The sequence below is a fragment of the Xiphophorus maculatus genome, chromosome 4 (assembly GCF_002775205.1).
Source record: "Xiphophorus maculatus strain JP 163 A chromosome 4, X_maculatus-5.0-male, whole genome shotgun sequence".
In the NCBI taxonomy this organism is placed as follows: Eukaryota; Metazoa; Chordata; class Actinopteri; order Cyprinodontiformes; family Poeciliidae; genus Xiphophorus; species Xiphophorus maculatus.
The window spans coordinates 14,719,245-14,740,098 of NC_036446.1; the positions used below are offsets into that span (position 1 = coordinate 14,719,245).

A 20,854-nucleotide genomic window follows, 5' to 3' on the forward strand; every position below is an offset into this window, starting at 1 on the left:
AGCTAAAGAAACTAAAACTCCCTGTAAAGGTGGTGAAAATCTTTTAAAAGAGGAAAGGCCATCTGCTGTACCTGGCTGATGTACAGGGATGTAACTGATTGTTTAGACAACAGCTTAATCTGGTGAAGAGCACTGTTTTCACCCAGTGTTGCTTGACCAAACCATGACACCAAGGGAAAGGATCAAAACTGATTTAATTAAAGAGCGGTAAATCATGGTAATTATGGTTTGATCAAAATTAAATATAATCTATATAGTTATGGCACCTAATCTTATTACGTGTTATAACCTGAGCTACCAGGAGCATGTAGATATCAAATAGGTGGGGTTCTAGGATTGAATCTTGAGGTGCCCTGCATGTGTCCACTCCGATGAGAAGTTACCTATTGAACCAAATAAGGTGCTGTAGTTTAGATAAGATTCAAACTAGTTATGGACTGTACCAGAGAATCTGATTCTGTTGTGGTCGACAGTGTCAAAAGCTGCACTGAGGTCCAACACTGTGTGTTTGTGGATAAAATTAAACACTTGCACTGGAGCATTCTCAGTACTGTCTCAGAATTGGACTGTTTGAGTACTGGACTAAATGAGATCCAAGCAGTAGTCTTTGCTAACAAACTATTTGACTGTTGAAACTGTTTTTTTGGTAATTTTGCTGATGAATGAAAGGTCAAAAATTGGTCTTTAATTCGGCAGTGGTCACTTGTCCTTTTTTATCAGCCCTCAGACTTTGAGAGAGAAGGTGAGCAGGCAGAGGGACATACAGCAAAGATCTCAAGGTCTGGGATCAAACCCCAGAAACTGCATCATAGATTATCAGCCTTCATATATGAGGCCCACACTCTGCTTCTACACCACCCTATCTAGTCTTTCTTAATGGTGAATGCTAAACACTGACCTCACCTTAGACAGGTGAGACTCGCAGTGCAACATAAGGTGTTCTGAATAATTTTGTGATATCTTTAATGAGTTACTGACTTGATCTTGAAATAACTGTGGTTGATCAGCATTTTTTGTGATGGTTTACTACTGCTCCTTTTGTGAAGAATTATTATGTAGTCCGCTGGAGTCTTAAAGACAAGTACATCATTATTCAAAATATTGAAAAAAGTTCATAGAGGAGAGAGAAGACCTTTACCATCTTTTAGTTTGCCATGTGTAGTCAAACACATTGTGTTTCATTTCTTCATTTTACTGGCCTGGAAACAATCAGGCCTGGATGCAGCTCATAAAATTTCACCAAATAATTGGATTCAGTTGAGTCCTAATTTCGCAAGGGGGATAATATATATTTTCACATGGGGCCAAGTTGGTTTGGATTGTACTATTTCCTTTAATGAACGGTATTACAGAAGACTACTCTGTATTTACTAAGGGTATCTTTAGGTTAAAATTTATTTGATGATCCAAAACATATGACAAAACAAGCAATAAAAGAAGAAATATGTATCGGGAGGAAATACTTAATAAGAGCATTGTACATGTTTATATATTCATGATTTACAGGAATGAGGGGAAGTGTAATAGTATGCAATGCAATGTCAATAGTTTCTTTGTTTGTGGTGATTTATAATAGGTGCAGGATGCACCTTTACAGTAGGGTCATGTAATTGGATCTCCAGTAGGCAGTAGCTGAATTCCACTGCAGTCTCTGTGTCTAATGGCCCACCCACAGGCACTACTCCTGGCAACATGAATCATCCTCACACACTGTGTGTTGTTGAACAATCACACTGAACTTTGTATGGTTTCAAACACAAATCTAGTAAAAAAACTGTACGTTGGCTTTGTATTTGGATAAACCACAAACAGATTGAATGATATACAGTAGATATAAAGTAGACACGCTGTTCAGGAATTTGCTCGTCTTTCTTTGGCCTTAATTAAAGCTGATTAAGGAGTCACCCCCCATGCTGATATCACTGTCACCCTGAATCTCAGCCAAGCTGGCTCGCAGTGTACACTCACAGGGTGGTCACTCTGTCTTTGTTTTTAAACTGGCACTGGTGACAGCAGAGCCCACGTCTTTCTCAAAATGCAGTGCTTGTGACTCACTGTATGTGTGTGAGCATAGACCCTTGAAGACAAGACTGAATCAAGGCAATTGTCCTGAATATCTCATATTTTGGAGTTCACTCACTGTGTCGCAGTAGATCTTCTGAGTGTGTTTATTTCTGAGCATGCATTACAGCATAACTCTATAGTGTGAATCTCAATTTAATGTGTTTTCCTCTTTCTGTTATAGATAACACAACAAGGATTATGATGGCATCCAAGTGGCTGACCAGTTGCACCAAGAAACCTACAAAGCACAAAGTTAATAATGAAGAACTTCAAAGAAGACCATCTAGATTCTCTCAAAACCCCCACATTGAAGATCTTGAAAGTGGCATTTTCTCTGAATTCCCTCCTTGATATTTTACCTGTAGCTTTTTGTACAAAACAAGACAAAAGAAAAAAAATAAGAGACTCATAATCATGAGATGATTGAAAACACCAGATAAATACTTTCGAAAGACTATTTTCTTTTGAGTGCGAAGATCAATGATGCATGCTACTGTAAATAAATCATGAAAACAACCTTTTTCCTGAAACAGGCAGCATACTCAATTGTTGTCACCAAATTCATAAACCTTATTACTGTGGAGTGAGTGCTCATGAATTGATTTACCTCACAAAACCTGAATACATTTTATGAGTCAAAAGCCCATGAAATGTTCATTTTAAGTATAATTGTATTGTCTTTGGTATCATTATTTGATATGTAAAAGTATCGCTCTTATTTTTATTTTTTAAGCAACAGCCTAGTCTTCCTATCTAATATCCACATTAGTATATGTAAATAGAAATGAGTGAAAGCAGCAGCATGGACAAGACTATAGTTTGCATTCCCCGAATTGGTAAACCACTCAGTATCTCAGTATTTTATAATTTTTTTTTTTTTCATTGTATTTGAGTAGATGCATAAAGGGATTAATTATAGGTCTCTAACACCAGAAATACATTTGGTTTTGTCTCTATCTTGTAATGAGGAAAGACAAGGTGAATGGGAAATGCCATCAATCCACTGGCCTGACAAAACCACAATGTTCAGCATTTCATCTATGATTTAATGTTAGTATTGGACATTTTCTCCTTGTATGTAATTTGTGTATTTCCAATGCAATAACTGTGCCCTCCTTCTAAATGCCCATAACTGCTGTAAGCAAAGCTGCTGTCTTATTGGGACACATTTTTCTTTGCACGGTTCCAAACTGTGCTCTATACCTGAGCCTACACATGGGGAAGCAAAATGGAATTCCTGCAATGTGGACATGAGGAGTTATCCTCCGTCTTCCATGAACTTTGATGATAACCAAATGCACTGACAGATGAAACACCTAGCCAACGAACAGATGACCTCAATGATTAGTCCCTCACTGGCGAAGGCAGATAACATTTGCATGGACAACAGAGGAAAGCTATTGTAACTTGTTGGACAGCAATTCTCCGCCACCGTGCATCCTCTCTACCTCTTAAGAAATTCGTGTCCTACCAGTGACTCCCTCTGTTATCCCCACAGTCCACAATTTTGCTGCATGAAAAAAATGAGAGCCTCATGAAGGAAGTTCAGCACTGATTCCTGTATAGCAATGGAGAAAACATCAAATATTCACTTAAAAACTAATACACTCATTGCTTGTTGCTGTATATATGTACACTAGGATGAGTCTGTGTAGTCTCAGATGCTGTACTCTGCATGTTAACTTGTAGATGGAACATAACAACTACTCATAGTTGAGTACATGCACATAGTCAATCAGTTGACTGACTGAACCAATGTACACTCTTTCTTAATTTTCTATCCCCTTTTTTCTGTTTCTGAAAATGTACAGTAGTGTACAAAAAACAATTTTTTTGTTCCCCCCACACTTACCTGTAGAGCTGATAAATCTAAACACATTAAAGGAAAGCACACCCTCCCTTCTAATGTCAGGCTGAAACTTGGCCATGGCAAGCATGAGGAGGAGAATAGAAAGGGGAGGCAGGCTGGGTTGCTCCAGTTAAGTGGCAGCAAACAAAGTGGCATGCGGCGTCCTGCCAACAACTGTCTATTCATCTTGTGTCAAAAGGATTTGCACATTTCAATGAGTCTACACACTGACAGAGAGGTCCAAGAGGAGAGAGTAAGAGGAAAGGCAGGGCTTTAGAGAAAGGATAGGGAGGAAAATAACTAAATTTACTTAGACAACGTTGAAGAATTTTAGAGATCCAAACAACTACATGATCATGTTTTTCTGACCTCCTTGGAGAGCTCAACAACCCCTTGACCTCAAACTGTTACACCATAATGTAACTCTCTGGGCTACTATGACCTCACGTCCTGTCTGAGGTTAACTTTCTGTTAATGAGCAGACCCCTTAGCTCAACCAGATGTTCAGCCTTGTGGTCAAATACCTGTTACCCTCTGTGATTTTTTTTTTAAACCCTGACAGCTGCATTTGCTTAAACTTCTAGAAATAGTGACAGAACTTCCCCAAGTAAAAATAAAAATGACTAAAGGAAATACAGTATAAACTCTTAAGACTCTTGAGATCAAGAGTTTTTCTTTTCAGACAGAAAATGATACAGGCATGACTAATTCCTGCGCATTAATTCAGAACACACTCTAATACACAGATGTTTTTAAGCAGAAAATTTGGTTAGATGTGACGTTATATCCTACTGTTGAGACCATGAAGGTACACAGTTTTAGTCAAATTTTGCACATTGAATAACATGAAATATTTACAGTCAACTCGTAAACAAATTTGGGCTCATGTCTTAGCAGTGATTAGTTAAAGAAGATTTAAAACACAAACAGGATGAACATGTCAGTCAAACAGGAAACAGGTGAGAAGAAACAAGACACTGAGTGAGTCTCTCAGACTCAAGCCTTCCACGCCTTCCACGTTTTTAGACATTAAACAAAGTCCCATTTCTTTTAAGATATACCAGTATGTGACAGGATAAGATGTTTTTTTCTAATAGATTTGGATGAACGCTTCACACTCACATGGAGAATACAGGGTTGGACACCTCCACATGTAGATCTGGGTGCACACAAATACACAGTAAGTATTTCCCTGGTCTTTGGCTTACACAATCTCATATACACATGTTCAAACCATGTTAATCAAAACAGCAAGACTATATGTAAACAGATCGCCTACATAATGGGATTGTTCAGTGTGTAAACAATAGGCTGTTAGCATAATCACAGGTCAAAGATATATTACCCAGAGAGCTATGTTGTATGTATATTATCATGATGGATATTGTAGGAGGGAGGAGGGGTGCAAGGGCACTACGATATTGAGCCTTACTGATTCCGATTTACCCCCTATTGGGCCCCATCCGCTGCCTTCTCTCGTCTGCTGCCTTATTCAAGCCTCACTTAATCAGCCTCCCGTTTTTTCTTCATATTCTTTCCCCTATTTCTTAGAAACTTGGCTCCCCTTTTTCTCAGCCACTGATTTTTTTATAATACCAGATTTCTGTCTTTATCAACTATACCTTTTATCCTTTCATCTCTTTTCCATCGCCCTCTTTTTCTGGACAGATATAATCGGCTTCAGCAAAGTCATCAATCCCTCTCTTTAGTCAGTGGGGTACCAGGATAAAGAAGCCCCTGCAATCTTGTTTTTTTTTCTGAGTAAGCTAACAGAAGCCTGAGTGATATTGACCTTTTTAAGTTGCTACACCCATGTCTAAAAGATAAACAAGAGCAAGAAGCAGAAAGATGTTTTGTTGTTCCATGCTGGATGATTAGGAATTATTTTTACAGGCAGCTATTCTTTAAGCTCAGTGCTGGTTAACTTTTCTCCACTTTACTTGACTACCATTTTCCTCATATATTTAGGTAAATAAGGCCATACTGTGTGATTATCGCTGAACAGTTTGTGAGTGTGATCACTGGCTAACCTATGTGCACTTTATATTTCTGTGCAGCTTGAGGTAGACACATTGGGCCAACATATAGAGTACACCTGGAGGCATGAATACTGGAGAAGAACATCACAAATCTAGTCAAGGCTATTTATGCTTCCTGTTCAGTTAGGAATCAGAACATCCAAAGTCCAGGACAGATATAAAACAAAAATGCTCCTTGAAGTTGCAGCTTGAACTGTGAAGTCAAAGTTTGCACATTAGCTCCCAAGTATATAATCTGTTATGGCTGGGGAGAATATATGATTTAGTAAAATTTGTAAGTAATACATTTTTGTATCTCAATAAACCAGTGGCACGCCTATTACAACATACCTTTGTTGGTGTAGTATATAAAAAATGAACAGGAAAGAAAATATATTTTAAAAAATATCTGTCATAAATGCTCATTTGAGTTAGCGCCAAAACAAAAAAAAAAAAGGAAATCCCAACGCTTTCTGCCTTGCAAATAGAATGTGTTCAGCTCAGGTGTAATGTAACTCCTACTTCCAAAACAAACTTAAGACAGCTTATGTCCCACAGTGCATAGGCCTAACCAGTTCAGTGGCAGTTGTTTACGTGACAGGAGTGTAATACTAATCTTGAATAATCCGTTTATAACATAATTTTTAACAACATCCGCCACTTAATACTGCTTGGCCACTGGTTTGAGTGAGGTAGTGGGAGTGGAGTCAAAGGTGAAAGGATTACACAGAGCAGCAACCCATGTCAACCGCTTTTGTTTAATCCTGACCAATAGGCTGAAGTAAAACTTCTGATAAATGATTCACATAAACAATCTCTAAACAACCCAGGCACCCCCAACTGTGTGAGCTGTAACTCATTTAGCTGTTTATGGTAAAAAAAATAAAAAAAAGAATTTAAAAAAAGAGCTTGATGAGTGATGGATGGTGATGCAGAGATACTATGGGTTAGAGCTGTTTTATTAGACAAGCCACAGCAAAGACAGAGAAGGCCTCCTTATGTCACAGAGCTAATAACTGGAATGAATAATAGACGTTGTAAAGCCCTTACTCCCTCCTTATTCTGCCCCATACATAAGCTTGAGCTCTATGTGGGCAGTGAGCCACCAAGCCCTTCGCAAAAATGAGATGGGCTCCCAAGAAGATTGGGGGTGAAGGTGGGGGTGGAGAGAATCGGATTAACCAAAATGCCTCAATTGTAGGAAATGCTTGGGGCTGACCTTAGTGTAATGCCACTGACAAATGCTGTAAACTAAATCCTTAGTTTCTGATTAGGCAATCATGGAAACCAGAATTAACTGTGGTGAAATTGCTCAAATCTGTACGTATGTTTTTCTATGCAAATGTTTATGAAAGACTTGGGATTTATGCTTAATACCTTTATTGCCACTGGAGAAACAAATAAACAGGAGAGCAATAAATTGCCAGAAGCTGTCAAAAGGTACCATTTCAGTCAGCACAGTTTGACTGTGCAGTCTGGCTTCTGACAGCTTTATTTAGTCTTTAGCACCTGAGCCAGAAAGCAGAGAGCAAATTGTTGGCACAAAAAGTAGCTTAACTAGATTCCAATCTGCCTTCTTTGAGAAACAATTGATGTAGCTAATGCACATGAAAAACAAGGAGCAGGTTTTTGGTCTGTGTTTACTTTACTTGAGGATCAAACACAAAGGGCCTGGAAGAAAGGTAACAGTCTAGATTTAATTTTAATCTTTTCCTGCTATCTGAGCCTGATCAGATGGCATGACTACTGAAATGATGTTTCAGCTTGTCTTCAGGGTGTAAAATACAGATTAAAGGGGCTCAACTGCTTCTTTAATGGAGGCGTGCTGTTCTCCCTGCTGTGATCAGGGTGTAATCCTTCAGTTTTAAAAGAAGTGAAAAGTTTGTGGTGTCCAGAAAGTTACAAATATGTCCCTTCTGGCCCCCCTACAGAGCTGAGAGTGGTAGGCAGCAGGGGATAACCATATGTCTTCCAACTGTGTTTCAAAGCTCCCATCGTTTGCTAGCTAAATTGTATGATATCATTATATACACCTGGCAAAAAATAAAGAGCTACCGTTATGCATCTCAATGTGCAAAGTAAAACGTAATGTTTTCAAAACTAAGGTTTCTTTAAATAGCAAAGGGACGTAACTTTACTTACTTTATGTTGATCATTTGGAAGGGTCAGCTCATCACTTTGTTTTTACATGCTTTTAAAATACTGTTGCTCGTGAACAATTAAAAGTTTATGATATCCCACCACTACGAGCCCCTTTGCTGTTGCTTGAGGTTAATTTGTGCTCACCCCTCATTTCAATTGTTCTGTGGTAAATGTCCACATTATTTCCCACATGTGCCTGAATGAGGGGTATGATTATCAAAAGGTAGACCTTATGGGTAGCTGTTATATTATCAAAGGGGTTGTAAGCTGCAGTAACAGATTCTGGGGTCTTATTGCTATGGCAATCAGCCCCTTGCCACTTGGCCTTTCCTGACCCCAGTCAGAGATAAGCTTTATGGGAAAGCACATTAACATACTCTGGCAGTCACCTCACTCCTTGATCAAAGGCAGTCCTGTGAAATCAAGTGTTTATGGACCCCTAGTGAGAGGACAGTGCTGCTGATTGCCCATATTAGAGGTTGACTGTAAATGAGCTGGAGATGGACAAAGGACTCGTAGCAGTGGGGAAAACTGAGGACGGGATACTGATGTTCTTGCTAAATGAGCAATAATTTTAATGACCCATGAGCAGGATACTCTTCCCTAAAAATACTGTCATTAGAATCACTAAATGGAAAATGTTTTTTTTTGTTTGTTTTTTTAACACTGGAAGTAAATTTATTTCATTCATTATTTTAGATAAAAAAAACAAAACAAAAGTTTTTCATTAGCTAATATGAAACATGCCTATACAACCTGATACTGACACTTTGGAGCCAATGCATTATATTGTAAGTTTAAAAGAAATTATTTTATTTTACCATTGTCTTTTTTCTATTAAGATACATTGTCCTTTAGATTTTTTTTAAAATTATTATTATTATTTCTATTTTTACTATTTATTTTAATACGGGCATTTTACTGTGGCTACTAAAAAGCATAGCATTTAAGAAAATAAAACGATGTTAGCTGCTGTGAGTGCCTGCTTACAGCCTGATCACTTGTGTAAAATCCTCTCAGCGTGTCTACAATGATGGATGGTGATAGCCCTGTGTCTTTGTACACAACAGGGGGGACCTACTGTTGTCACCGGACAGATACAGGGAGTTGCAAAGAGAAAGATGTAACCACAGCTTAATGTCCTTCTCTGGTGCTGTGCATGCTCTTTCCTATTTGCTTTTCCCTTCACGGCACGGTTAACATCGTAAATTAACCTTTCCAAGCCCCCTGTGCTTACAAGCTGGTGCACAATACAAAGGAAAAAATAGATCTTTGTTATGCAATGCGGATGGTGCTGGTCAGAGACACAGCCTGTTACAGTGTTCAGTTATTCCTTTTTTCAGTGATGGGTATAAAACAATATAAGTTGTTCAGTCAAGCATACTTTATGTGCATGTCCTGTGTACTCTGCAAATCCATATGAGGCTGGTTTCTGTTCTCCATCTTGGAAATGTAAATGAAACACATGAAACAAAATGTACTCTAGGTCCTTCTTTTCTTAGGTCAATCTTGTAAATAAAATGTAAATAACAAACAGCTATGCATGCTAATGTACACGCAATTTGTTCAGGTACTTTTGTAATCCAGACTGCTCATATGGCATGTAATAATGACAAAAAGCAAAAGTGGAAACAGCATAATAAATTGTGAACAACAATATGGTTTGTAATGATGTCAAAAAGGGAAAAATATGTCTTAGCTGGTAATGTTTTCTTACTGATAAGTATTGCATTGGCCTGCCATTTACTCCAGTGCTGTGCTCATGTTACTTGATTTTTTTTTTTTCTCCAAGAGGTGAGGTAAGGCCAAATATGATAATAAATTACCAGTCTGTGGAATAGTGTAAGTAGCAGTCAAAATGAGGATAAGCTGGTGTTCTGGCTGTTTTGTGTTTAATTCTTGATTGCCACTGCATGCTGACATGCATACTCCTATTAATAGCTGAGTATGAAACACAACAGATACAATTTTTCAAAACTGAGCTGCCATTAGAGTTGTGTCAGCAGAAAAGAAGGCACATCACCAGCTATATCAAGTGTAGTTTTGAAAGGATACGCTACTGGAAATAAATGCAACTTACATGAATAGAACAATTATTTTTGCTGATTCAGATTTTTCCAATAATTACTAACATGGAAAGTGTACTCAAGTAAATAACTTTTTTTTTTCATTTTGGAATTTGTTTCCGCTTTTGTAAAACAATGTTTAGTTAAAAAAAAAAAAAAAAAGATGTATATCCAAAATTTCTCTTTGCCCTAGAAGCTCTATTGTGACATTGCATGTAAGGAGCAACGGAGAAAACTGGATTTTTTTGCAGAGGGTGGGTGGTGGGGTGGTTTTTAAGAGTGTTTATTGTAAGCCATTTTAGAACCATGTTAAATCCCAAGGCACCCATGGTAGACGGAAGTATCTAATTTCTAACCTGTGCTAAAGATATTTTAAATTTAATAAATAAGTATTGTAACAAGAAAACATGTCAAGCTGTGTGATGTTTTCTCTCATTTACCCTTTAAATGTTTGCATGTAAAGAAAAGAAGAAAAAATAAGTTATTGAACATGAATGTAGAAACTGTAAACAACCCAAGCTTATAAAAAGTTTTTTTTTTTTTTTTTTATCAAATTTTGACTTGCGTTTAACTATTATTTTAATTACATCTATGATGAAATGTAAAAATGGAGGAATATTGCATTTCACATCATCTCAACATATTGTTGCATATTAGATTGGACAGTACTGAATTAAATATACCATCACACTGCCATGCTTAAACATTTAATCTAAACAAAATATAATCACCACTGTCACGATACGCTTATTCAGGGAAAGTGATTTTTTTTTTTTTTTGACAAAATCAGCGACTTTTTCAAACAAGTCAGGTTGGTTATTCCCACGCTTAATTCTTACTTGGGTTATTTTAAATATCATGAGATAGAAGAAATCATTGAACAAACATGCTTAATGACATTGTACTCGTGATCAGATGCTGATATTTCAGAGTGATGTCTAAACAGCAATTCATTTTTCCTTTATGCTCAAGGCATACCTCTTATGGTTAAGTGAAGGTTATCAGACGAAGACTTCAATCAGTTAAACCATTCATGGCGTGGTATGTTTGTGTTTTGCTCATTCCCACAAATTGTTCACAAGAGGACACATTCAATTAGTTATTTCATTATTGCCTCGGGTGAAATCAATCGACAATGCCGATAACAAAGCCACATCAATTTGTGAGCGGACTCCAGCGCATTTTTCAAAATGACTGAGGACCACTTCTATTCAGGCACCCACAAGTCTTTGTCTGACAGTTTAGCACACACTCTGATGATGATCCGTTTCATCACAAACTCTCAGAGTCTCCAGTTTTTTGACTGTTGTGACCACAAATTCCACATGTAAAGTCCGTCCCAAGTCCCTCAGTGATATTTGGCATTTTTCTGTCACCCTTACCTCTCTCCTTCTGTAGCATAGATAAACAATACGAGTGACAGTCTCTCATCACTCAAGAGGCTGAATATCTGGCCCTGACCCGATAACATCAAGTGTGTGTGTCACCTGTCAAGTGGCTTCTGTCACACTTCAGTGGGAACTCAAAAACAAGACTCCCTGTGCATGTGTGCGCCTTAGAAACGGACTGAGTATGTGAAGTCAAATGGGGGATGGGGTGGTATAGGGCTGTGGGTTTGAGAGTGCCTGTTGGCATGCAAGTGCAGGCGTCTTTAGGCATGAGTGGAGTTGAGAGAGTTGAGGGGCTGGGAGGGTGGTGGTGCTTGTGAAGGTAAGCCACGAAACAGAAAAAGAAATAGGGGGGGTGGTGTAACGACCCAAATGGGAAGGACTTGTGCAGACACTGTGAAACTATCTCATTTTGTAGGCTCTGCTGGTCTCATTCTCATGTTCGGAAGGGGCAGGGTGATGTGGGAATGCAATTATTTTCACCTATAAAAGGCAACATATGCCAAGATCATAAAACTTCTTATTGGACAGTAATTTATTAAAGCAAGTAATAGAAATGGAGAGTGCAAAGACACAAGCTATAATACGAAGGTGTCGTTCTGCTTCTCATTAAAGACCTAGGTGTCAGTGAAATGCAATATTGTAGGTGTCTGACATCTGAGGGAGAGATTAGCAGGATAGAAAGATATCCTTTCTTCACAAGATCCCAGGGAAATGGGAACGTTCATTGTGTTATACATAATATCTAAATCTCATTCTCAATACATTCCCTGTGTTTCTCTAACTCACATCATTAAATAAATCATTTGACTACTTAATTAAACATTTATTTATTTCATGGTACATTTAATTAATGACTTAATAATTTATTTATTCATTTAATTGTGTCACTTCTAACCCTCCATATTTTAGTGTTGCGATTCAATTAAAATTTTTAATCAACTTATTTGCAGGGTTGTAATTAATTACAAAAAAATGTATAACAATATCAGCAATATCTTCAATTTGAAAAGAATTTTTCCTGCTAAATAATTTAGTAAATAGACATATGAGCCAACAAATATTTATCCTGTTAATCAGGTTACTCAAACATTCAGATCGGTGCAAAATGCTACAGGAAGTCCTAATCATTCATGTAACTTCTTTGAAAAATCTTTGAAATCTGGAACATATTCGCCGATATTAGCGTTGGGGACATATGCGTTTGCTGCAATAGGTTTTGCATTCAGATGGTATTTTAGGCTGGAATAGATTCGGTGACAGGCCAACTCCTTTTTGCATAATGTCTACACAATAATAGTATTTTCCAGTGTCCCATCAGATATCACATCATTTTTCTGAAGCAGAAAAGAAAACCAGTGCGCCAAGACAAGTGGCCATTGATTTACAGATGTACTAGAAAGAAAAAAGACAAAAAAAGAACATTCTGGTGTGCACCAGATGCTATATTGTGCGCCACAGATACTTTCTTGTGCATACCAGATAGTATCTTGTGCTTACCAGACACTATCTGGTGCACACCAGATACTATCTAGTGAGAAAATAACTTTCTCACATAAGAAAGTTATTTTTTTGACTTTTCTTCTATGTCCCTTTAGAGGTTCCATAGTATTTCTAAGTCGATATAATTTATTGATCAAGATTATATTATATATAGAGAGATACATATGATTATATGTGGCCCAATTACATGTGGCCCATGAGTGCACACTCACTCCAAATCTGGTGGCTTTGGTGTGTCTCCTTTTGGTATTTTTGGTTAAACATGCATGCGGCTTTTCAGTTGTATTAATGGTTTTAGCTTTGATGCCAACAATAGTCAAAGCGATCCAAAGCAGCAAACAGCCGCTACCAAACAGAAAAAGGCATAAATGGATGAGTGATCTGAAACAGCATCCTTCTTCGTCTGCTGAAAACGTTTAAATCATTGTTGAGCTCTGAATGAGCCATAATAAACTATCATTGTGATCCTCACAATGCTAAATGATGTGGATTTGCCAGTAGGGGAGAAGGCTGTATTGAGGAACTTATCTGCATCATCTTCTTATCTAATACACCAAGTGGAGGAGGAAATGATTCTACCATGGCATGTCTTTAACCAGAACAACGGAAATGAGTACAAATGAGCCAGGCGGATATATTCCATTGTCTGAGGGCATTGTAATGGTAAAATACAGGTTTTGTAGTTGTAAATGACTCTTCATTCAGACAGAGCGAAGGATTTTGTATCTGTTTCTCAGATAAATACCAACACAAATGAGGCTGGAGAAAACAAAAGCAGAAGAGAGAGAAAATGGCAATTGAGTAAGAAAGAGGGAAGGTTTTGTATAGCCCCATTGTACAAAGTCTGGCACACACCTTTGTGTTTGTTGTCAACTTCATGGTGACAACCATGTTCTGAAAAAACTGCACAAAGGGAAAATAGGCTCCTTTAATTGTTGTAAACAGATGTCATATTGCAGTGAGTTTGTAGAATAGTAAATAATTCCTCAGTGGTGGATGGCTAACAAGTACACAGAAACACCCTCTTTTAGCTGATTTTGGCAATTCGAAACAACCACAATTGAAAAGTTTTTTTGTCCTTGGGACACAATGTTATCTGAGATTTTAAACCAGGTGCTTTCACAAAATACCATTTTTATGCGTATTATTTTCACAACACAGCATTCATCAATATACACAATGTTATGCTGATTAAGATTCAAGTTGTATTAATGTGCCTCAGCCTTCCAAGTATCCAGTAATATTTTTGATTTTCTACAAGGCAGTTTTTTGTGAAATGTTTTCAAAGGTGGTAGATAACTGTGCTTTTTCAGGTCTTGTAGTTGTTTGGAAATTCCATCAGATTCATGATCAGCAATCAATTTATTTGCTGAAAGCCAAACAACACAAAAGTTGTTTGGCTGAAGAAAAAGCAAAAAATAACAATAAACCTCACATTTGTTGGGGAAAAGAATAAGCACTTAATGTTTGCTGGTAAAGCATTGTGTCATAAGGGTATGACATTTTTCACTTTGAGTTGTTTAGAATTGCTAAAATCCAGTAAAATGGAGAACACTGATTATTTATATCTTGAGCTTTCCACCACCTACAGAATTTCATCACTTTTGTACAAACTCAAACATCTAATTTAAGGCAGGCAAATAGCTGGTCATTTCAACCAAAACTTTACTACAAGAAATCCAGCTGTTCCCTTTGAAATCCACTGATGTTTTTTAACTGTTTTAAATATCTGATTAGGTGTTAGCTTCTCATCATGCCAATGAAGTCTTGATTTTCTACTAACGTCACATTAGAAAACTTATTTCCAATGATTCCAAACAAGAATACCTCTAAAAAAAAATCTAAAACCACTTTCAGATACAAGCACTGTTTTGCATTGCAGCTCCTACATTACCTGATGTAACTACAAACTACATAAGCAGACAAGTTTTACTGCTTAAAGTGAAACTCAACCCTAAATCAACTTTTTTTTCTTGACAAACTGTCTAAATAGGTCATCTATAGGGTTTGCTCTATGTTTCTGTGCAAATTTGGACTACTGGCCTCATGGTCAGACAGTCCTTAGGCAGCTGAATTTTTCTATTGGTTGCAGTGATACAGTTTGGTACAACTTTGTAACTTTGAGTATAAAAGTACAGCACTCCCTCTACCCCCACCTCTTTCCAGCCCCCGGATAGTGAGTAAGGGGTTGGAGTAGCAAGTGGTGACTGGCAAACAGTGATCGATAGCATTACTCAGCTTTACAAATGCGTGATTTATTTGCAATGTGAACAAGGAGTGGAATGAGTCTCTTCTGTTCTGACTATTAGCAAAGGTATGGTGTTGAACAGATGACTGTGTGAAACTGCCTGCAGTGCTGAGAAAGTGGGAAAAGCTAATGGCTGGCGGGACTCGCTGCTCACACAGGACAGACAGGTCGTTAGATTTATCTCTAGAAGAGTCTGAAACATCAATAAATATAGCGACAAAGTGGATAAGTCGACAACAGTTCTTCTTTCATCTTGATCACAGCTCCAATCACTCTCCCCTCTCATCCCCACACTTGGCTGTCTCTTGGCTCCGCCTACTTTGCTGTAATTTTTCAATATTTGCCACAGCCAGAGTTTTGCTTTCAGAGAAGGTAAAGTAAAACAACCATTCATACAAAAAAGAAAAAATGCTTATGCTTTAATTTGCATTGACAGAATGTACATTTGCTTTTGTAAAATCCCAACTCCACATTTTCCCATAACCTTTGTGTTCTGTTCAATCAGGGATTGATCCAAACCTGGTCAAGGTTCTGCAGGCCAACTGGTCAGTCTGTCGAACATGGCCACATCATGTCTGCCAAACAGAATAGAGAACACAAGGGGGTCCAATCCCTTGTTTGCATTGGAGTCAATATCTAATTGATCATGGACTAATTATATAATCACACCTGAATTAATAAGAGACTGAATTGATTTCCAGATAACCTTTCCTTTTGTAAAAGTAAAGTAGCTCACATTGCGAGGTAAATACAGAAACTCCTCTCTAATGTATGTATGTATTTTTGTTCAAAAACCAAATGAAGGAAGCCATTTGAAGACCCACAAAGAACTTCATTAGTCACAGGCATGCACACGCGAACATACAGATGCACATGCAACACACACAGTTTCCCCTATGTTTATATATGGACACATATGCAAAAATTCATGCAAGCATACAGTTCCTTGGACATGTCTCATTAAATTCAGGTGAGCAGATTAATTAAAATGATATTTAAATCCCTCTGGACTGTAATCTACTCAGCTCAGGTGTGTCACACACAGACACACACTTGCACACCCCAATGAATACATCAATTTACGGATGCCAACAATGCATATGAAAAGATGGTAATTATGACACAAATTATTTATGGAACATAAAACCAAAATTAAAATCACAAAGGAGGAATTTCAAAACGTAAAAAGAAAATAAAATTTTCTGAGAATTTTCCAGTATTTTTGATTTTTTTTTTCACCTTAGTGAATAAAGTAAAAATGTTTCAAGCTTGACCTTGTCTATTCCTTCTCAAAGTCTATAATCAGTCAGGCTGTTTATTCACATCTCCGACCTTAACTAGAGCATTAATTGTGAACCTCAGGCATGCTTTGTAAAAATCCTACAGCAACCTACATGGTGCAAGGATGTACCAGAAGACTGAATGGTTTGGGGAAGCAAAGTCAGAGGTAAGAAGAGAAAGCGTAGATCATGCCTTTGTGAACATTTTAAGAATCTAAATGTTGGCTACATCAAAGAAGGCTGCACGTCGTGATGATCAAGAAGGATTTCATACAGGTCCTATTTGCTGAATATGTAACCCACTTAAAAGTACATCACTGCAATTTCTTAAAGGAAAAGAACGCTGACATCTACTCCAAGGTATCTGCGTTCTCATTCTCACATAATATTGATAGAGTGTCACTGCATGTTAACACAGGGAACAAAAGTGTTAAGTAGGAGGTGTGTTTCACATAAAAGCTTGCCTACTTTCCCACCAATCAAATCAAGATAAGAAGGAAACTGAAACCAGAAAGCAGCTCTTGTACGTGTTTCTTATCAAAAGAGGAGTGATGACAGCAAGTTATTTTAATAATTTATTTTTTGACCTTAAAGAATGTTTATTTTGTTATACAATTGCCAGATTTTTGCCTCCCACTTAGAGTAATGCTTGAACATGGACACAGGGAAAAAAAGAGATCAAGCGTGAATTCAAAAAGGAAGCCATCCAATTTTGTGCTGCAGGCCCCTTCTTGACCTTCACCTGGTAGAGAGGCAAATTGCATTAGAAAATGACATGTCATTCATCTGGGCCATACTCAGAGGATCATTTAGTTAATTTAATGATTAATAAGTTTAACACCTCTTAATAATTTCATTTGGCCCTGTGATTGAAATCCTGGGCTGAGCACGGCAGGAGGCAGATGAGGATGTCTGGGACTAAGACTGTCTGTCTGGAGCTGAGCAGAAAGACGTAGAATCTCCCCGAGGACTAGAGATCAGTCTATTACCACCGTGACCTTTTCTCTTCACTGGATATGCCATTAGAGAGGAAATCTGAAAGTAAAGCCTTGATTAACACAGTTATTCAACATGTTGAAAGAAAAATGGAAAAGGAAAAATATGTCCCTTCATTAGGAAAATGTTCTGCATTATTAATGTCAGAGAAGCCCAGCTAAGTGGACCTCGGAGCATTATAGATTCTTGGTTTAACCAGATGTGATCACTGTAGAGACTCACAATAGGCTTCTATAAACGTGTAAATGAAGTGTTTCCTGAAACCTTCCCGCCAATGAATGCACAATGATTTACCTTCGTATTGTTGTGACATTTATACCAATTTGATGATTACAATGATCTTTTTGATCATTTTTTTATTTGAATAGTGTCAAAATGCACTGGAAATGATGAGAATGTTCATTTTCACCTGTTGTGAAATATAGTTTAGTACTCAGAAGTTTCCACATCATTGGTACATTCTTTCAAGCACGTTTTTTGTTTCCACCTTCAACACACTGAGGAAGTGCTGTGTAACTACATTAGCATGTGAGTTCTCACGATCTCAAAGCTTTCAGAACGAGAACTAGTTAGGCAACAGTATTCTCCACTGAAACTCATGACAATTTCTTGCGGGGGTGAAATCAAAGAGAAGACAGCCTGAGTTGTAGTGAGAATACAGTCAGACCTGATCATACAACACAGCAGATGCTGTAGGTGGGGTGAGTTAAGCTGTGAGCCACATCCAAACACACACACACGCACCCCGACACACAAGTTATCAATTGCCGCTCTCGGAGCTTTGTTTCAGAAGTCACAACTTTAACATCCTCACATATCCACTTGTTGACCTTGTAAGGTGATAAACTTCCTGCATTCATATGAAGTAGCCACAAAAAGGCCTGCTCTTTTGGTTGATATTCAACTTTGGAAAAAAAAAAAAACAAACAAAAAAAACATATCTATTATGCCCTTACCTTAAGACCAAATTTAAATGCCCCTCTTCTCTTTCTTACCTGTGTGTCCAAATCTCCGCAAGTCATTTGCAGAGGTTCTTTTCAAGTAACCAAATAGGGCTGCCTAGACCAGAGAAACACCATGACCTTGTCCTTTGCTTCTTTGAACCAAATGCTTTCCCTCATCTCCATCTGACTCCTTGTGGCTTATGGAACACAAGGTCATGACAGATCCTCACTCGTTTCTTTGCACGTCCTCTGAGAAGTCAGCTCTGATGTATGTGTGCGTGAATGCCGAGCTGAACATAGAAAGACCTCCAGACAACCTTGAAGAGCCCGCTCCAATCTATACAGCCACAGTTGATCCTTATCTACAGTATGGCAGGAAGGAGACCTTTCTAATTGTCTGAAGCCACATATTGTCACGGTGGACAAAGAGAGTCTATTAAGTCCATGCTACAATGTCCAGGAGAGGCAAACTAAAGACGTTGACATCTGAAAACCAGGCTGTCCGCTATTAGCTTTATGAACACATGTGCTGTTCAACTTTGTAAACATATTTTTCGAAAAAAAAAAAAAAACTATGAGGTTTATCCTTATACAAATAAAGTTCTGAGACATTGACCCTTTCTCATAACTATGTTGATAACATCAATCTGAGCCTGAGTGCCTAGAAGCTAAAACGTTTTGCAAACTCAAAATGCTTTGCTATGTTTCTCTCTTTTTTTCGTGTGTTTTCTCCATGTCTCACAGAGAACCTGACCTGCAATAGTAGCATGGTCTTCAAAATAAACCAACTTCCCTGAAACATGCAGGTCTTTGGAGAGAGGAAATGGCTAGGATCTCTGTGATGATTTTCATTGGACGTTGCCGCACATCATGTGTGCACTTAAAAGCGCTGGTGAAACTCAAACCTGTTCAGAATCTACTCAGGAAAACAAACACAGCTCCCACTCCAAATAAATGTCTGTTTGAAATAAAATGCTGGACCAATATTTTGGATTTGGTTAGAAAGAAATGAATACGTTTTGAAAATGGCCTTTTCATAGAACTGGGAATTCACTTTGAGGGTGGCGTAGATCAAAGGTTGTGCACTGCCTGTTTGTTAGGGCGGTCTACCAACAGCCACATTACTCTGGCACCAGTGTTTTTTTTGCAATAGGTTGCACCTGGAGAACACTAAGGCCAGTGTTTTGGTGAGTCTGCAGGGTTGCTTTCAGTGCCTTCTCCCACCATTTATGAGCCCAAAGAAAAACCTGAAACACCTTAAAGAAAAGTCAGAGAAGTGGAAAGTTTTGTACATCAGCGCATACGTGAAAAGTTAAACAACAAAGAGATGCATATAAAGGCAAAGAAAAACTACACACCCCTGTCCTGCAGATTTCCATGTCATTGAAAGATTTTAGGTTATGTTTTAAGTTTTGTATGATTCCAAAAATTCTAATAAAGATTTGACTTTGTAAGTACTTTTTCCCATAAGCCAATTTTCCTCTCATGTTAAGTTTTTATTGGTGATTCACCCAAATCATCTCAGCTACTCGGGTTGTTTTTTTCACATCTTCACCACTATTTTAATTGCTTGTTTCCACCTGTGGAGAGAGAAGAGGAGAGGTTTTCCCCTCTCACTGACAAACACCGGCAAGCTTTGAGATGTCTTTCTAACGGGCCAATGACAGTTTCCTCCTGTCACAACTCTGACTTCCTGTATAAGCATAACCTCATTAAAACTGCCACCCGAGTCTGTGGGCGGGCCTCGTGGCCCTCCCCTCCAATTAAGAGTAGTACGGGATGTCGCGCTGACAACTCCCACTTTGAGTTAAAATCCTGGAGCTCTAGGGGCTAACGCCATGTGTCAAAACATAATTATGATCTCACCCATACCTCTGTCCAAAAGAGAGGAGTGAGTGTGCAAGAAGTAAAGGTAAAACAGTGAATTGGAGGTGGAGAGGGAGACAGCAGGCTTGGGGTCAGAGATTGGAGGCTGTGGAAGGAATAATGAACTGAGCTGAATAATGAGACTATTTGACCACATAATGTTATTCCTCTCCCTCACATGACTGTGCCTTAAAAATAAAGGGTGATATTTATTCTGTATACATCTACGCTGGGCAAGGGCATGTTCATCACCTGTCTGCCGATGCTCTTTCCACCGAGCAGCGAGAGTGAAGTTCAGCAGTCGAAATGTGCAGAGCCTGCTGGTGTTACACATGTCTAGAAATGACACAAGATGATACACCTTTTTTGCTCCCTTATTCTTTTAAATTTCCAACACACACATGCCCACACAAGTAGAAATGTGCACTCCAATGGATGTGCAGCTACACCATTATAGGTAAACCTGTCCAGTTACTAAGTATCCATGATG

The 20,854-nt window shown here is 38.2% G+C and overlaps 1 protein-coding gene across 1 annotated transcript in view; it reads left to right on the top strand.

Annotated features, from left to right (window-relative positions):
• LOC102222700 (transcription factor Maf) overlaps positions 1 to 10,537 on the top strand; it is a 90,717-nt gene extending 80,180 nt beyond the window's left edge. Inside the window, exon 3 of the mRNA XM_005804959.3 lies at positions 2,246 to 10,537. The gene's annotated coding sequence lies outside the window, so the exon portion shown is untranslated. The remainder of the gene's footprint in view (positions 1 to 2,245) is intronic.
• Positions 10,538 to 20,854: the final 10,317 nt, after the last annotated feature.